The sequence below is a fragment of the Mus musculus genome, chromosome 8 (genome assembly GCF_000001635.26).
Source record: "Mus musculus strain C57BL/6J chromosome 8, GRCm38.p6 C57BL/6J".
Taxonomy (NCBI): Eukaryota; Metazoa; Chordata; class Mammalia; order Rodentia; family Muridae; genus Mus; species Mus musculus.
The window spans coordinates 116,488,207-116,492,082 of record NC_000074.6 but is presented as its reverse complement, the minus strand read 5'-3'; the positions used below and the strand labels follow the sequence as shown (position 1 = coordinate 116,492,082).

General features: G+C 44.7%; 1 pseudogene; it reads right to left on the bottom strand.

Moving 5' to 3' along the window:
* Gm5357 (predicted gene 5357) lies at nucleotides 865-3,037 on the bottom strand (annotated as a pseudogene).

Here is a 3,876-nt window from a genome sequence, read left to right as displayed (position 1 = left end):
ACAACATTATGAACTAACCAGTACCCCGGAGCTCTTGACTCTAGCTGCATATGTATCAAAAGATGGCCTAGTCGGCCATCACTGGAAAGAGAGGCCCATTGGACTTGCAAACTTTATATGCCCCAGTACAGGGGAACGCCAGGGCCAAAAAGGGGGAGTGGGTGGGTAGGGGAGTGGGGGTGGGTGGGTATGGGGGACTTTTGGTATAGCATTGGAAATCTAAATGAGCTAAATACCTAAAAAAAAAAAAAAAAGACAGGGAGGAGAGACTGTTGAGGAAATGCCTCTATGAGATCCAGTTGTGAGGCATTGTCTCAATTGGCATTTAATGGGGGAGGGCGTGGCCCATGGTGGGTGGTGCCATCCCTGGGCTGGAGGTCCAGGGCTCTACAGGCTGAGCAAGCCATGGGAAGCAAGTCAGTAAGCAGCGCCCCTCCATGGCTTCTGCACCAGCTCCTGCCTCCAGGTTCCAGTCCTGCTGAGTTTCTGTCCTGACTCCCTCCCTCCAATGATGGCCTAGGATCTGGACGTGTAAGCCAAAGAAACTCTTTACTCCTCTCTTGGCTTTCTGATCATAGTGTTTTGTAGCAGCAATGGAAACCCCAGGACAAATTGGTGCTAGTGTAGTGGGCGTTACTGTGACAGACCTGACCTTTGGGGAAGGACTGTGTGGTTGGACTTTGGAACTTCAGGCTAGGAAAGCCGTTGAGCATTAAGAACTCTCTGGGATGTTCTGTGGAAGGTTGGAAGAAAAGAAAAGTTGAGACGAGTGCAGAGGGTGTGGCTTGTGAAGTTTCACAGGGAAGTTTAAAGACTCTGTCAGGACTATTTACTATTTTGATTTAATCTTTTTTTCCCCCTGCTAGTACAATTTATTAACTGTCTGATATGTCTAAAAGGCCAATCTACCACATTATCATAATTTTGGGATAGAATATTATGTTATGTCTGTGAAAGATTAGTTTATCTTCATTTGTCAGGAGCCTTAAGTTGGGCAGCGTTACTCTTATACGTCTCTGCCATCTCTCTGATGTTTTCCAGGAGATCTTCAGACATGTGTTCTGTCGGCTTTAGCATTCTGCTCTTCAAGATATCTCCTCTCCAAAGGCCCTACGTGTGTAGCGACCATCTCCAAAGGATGTTGTAAGGTGTTTTCTACCTTCCTTCTTTCTTCAGTTGTGGTCTGCACAGCTAACTGGTATTCCTGCTGGATGGCATCCATCTCATCCGTGGCCTTGCTGAGGCCCTCGTTCACCCCACTCACCCCGCTCACCCCGCTCTCTAGCAGGTGCTTGTGTTTCTCTAGGGACTCGAGCTCACTGGCACACTGGTTGTCTTCTTCCTCAGCTTCCTTAACAGTCTGTGGTAAAGGTCATCCAGCTTTTGAGCCTCTCCCTTCAGCAACCTCACAGTCCTCTTGCTTTCCATTTTCATGGTGTTCGGTTTTCCTAAAGTATCCTCCAGACCCATCTTTTTATTCAGACCTTTGTTAATTTCTTCTTCGGTTTCATGCAAGAGTTCTTTGAGAGGTGCATACACTTGAGTCCTTGTATTTGACAAGGCAGTTGGCACCAGCCTCAGGACTAAACTTAATTTCAAAGTCGTAACCTTTGGAAGTCTCAGTGCCTTTGAGGATAAGCTTTAAATTTCTAGCCAACTTGTGGTCCTCTGCTAACTGCGCTTCAATCGTCTCTTTGCCTCTGGCGTATTTCAATTCCTCATCCCACATTGGTTGTTGTTCAGCTTCCAGGTCTTTGGTTAATTTATTAATAGTCTTGCTGCAATTCATTTTTCTCTCTCAATGTCAGCGACTGAATACTTCTGGTTATCAGTGATACTCTGTAGTCGAGTGTTTTCCTGTTTAACTGTTTCACATCCTAGTTCTAATCTACCAGTTTCTTCATCAAGACTACTCAATTTCTGTTTCCGAATGGATGAATGAGACTCCGAGTTGCTCATGTGTGCTTTATAGTTTTGAACATCTGCCTGTAAGGAAACTTTCAGTTTCCTCAGTGATACCAGACGATTCGGTTCTTTTTCTCTTTCCTGCTCCAGTCTTGCAATCTGTTCATTTAGTGCTTTGTTTTCTGCTTCTAGTGATTCCAGCTTGGACACATCTACCTTGTACAAGTCCGACAGCTTCCCCTGCAGCTCGGCATCCTCCTCTTCAAAGCTGTCGGCCCCGGTCATGAACTTCTCATAGGATTTTTTTTTTTTATTTTTGGTGTAGTCCCAAAACAACTTATTGTGTTTAATTCCATCTCCAGTTTCTTCTCTCCAGAGCTGTCCATCATCAATAAAGGTGAGCTTTCTTTCATGGCAGTATGAATCTTGACGCAGTCTGTTAGCCACACCAAAGCAGCCATGATGTGAGGCCACATGTGAGGGGCTCCTACTGTATACATGGAGCTCTTGGACAGTGTGAAGGGATACCCAAGTTTTTAAAAAATTCTTGGGACCTCTTCTTCACACTTTGTATCAGTAAGTTCATATGATGGGTACAGGAAGCCATTAAAAAAAAAGGCGAACATCTTTAGGAAATCTTTAGAAGATGGACCTTGTAGAGACTTCATGGATATACTATCTATGTAACCATTTTCTGTAGGAAACTCAGAGTTGTCAAATACACTGCTGAATGAACGTTTTGTCATTAAGTGGTCTTGGGTCCTTGAGTTTTTCAGAACTGGAAAATATACCGAGTTGACTATTCCTGGATCCATGTCTGATAGTCCTTTTCTCAAATATTGAGACTTTTCTTTCAGATTTTCGGTTTGTGTGTACTCAGCTTTCCAAAGGTTGATCTTTCTTTGGTTTGAGAGGTATGAAACTTTATTGAGGTCTAGGTACCTGCATAGAAAGGCAGCCAGCACCACAGGTGGAAACTGAACAGGGCTTCATGCTTGTAACTTTTCTCTCAGCTTCTCAATGAGACCCAGCACCCAGCTTTCAGTAAAATGCACGACTGCACATGAAAACAGCCACCAAAACAAGGCTTTCGTCTTGGTCAACCCAGACTGGTTTGAATTTTAAAATTTCCCTTGATTTTCTGCGGTTCTCATTAGCTAGGGCCGGAGAGTCAGCTGCAATTAACAAGATACCAGAACGACTAAAGCGAAACTTTTATGTTACTGGGACTGTCAATGCTGGTTAGCTGGAGCTAAGAAATTAGTAGTGATTAAGAAGAGACGAGCATTGTTGAGGTGAAACCTTCTGAGAAGTGTTTCCTGAGAGCATGGAGAAGCTGTGTTCCAGAGGCAGCCATATAGTTGTACCTCATGTTGGCAGCTGGACTTGGTCACGTGGCAGAGTCACACAGGTGGTACTGGTTTTGAAGGCATGAAGGAGTCATGGAGAGCAGCTGAGGTTTAGCACTGTGAGAGGCCATTGGTGAAGGTGCAGCTTCAGTGACAGTTGAAGGCTCAGGTCATGCAAAGAAGTTGAGGCTTGGCACCAGGAAGACAGCCTTTGATAGGCTGTTGGTAAAAGTGCAGCTCAGTTGCAGCAAGGGACCCCAGCAGTCTCTGAGATGCTGGAGCCATGAAATGACCACCAAGAACAGCAGCACCAGGGAGTGTGGAGCCAACCAGAGCATAGAAGATGAGTTATGAGTGCTAAAAGAGGGTAGAGCTGGAGAAGTGACCAGAGCCCAGGAGCCCAGAAGATTGTGTGTGGATCCCAGACATTGGACATTGAGTTATATTCTGTTGGATTCAGATCGGTTCAAACTGTGACCATGCCCTGATTCTTCCCTCTTGAAGGTACTTAATTTCAAGTTTTACAGGAGCTCACAGCTGAAGGACCTGGAACTTTTAAAAAGAGATCTTAGATTTTTAGAGAGATTAGATATTTTAAAGAGACTGAAGTTTTAATGTGTTT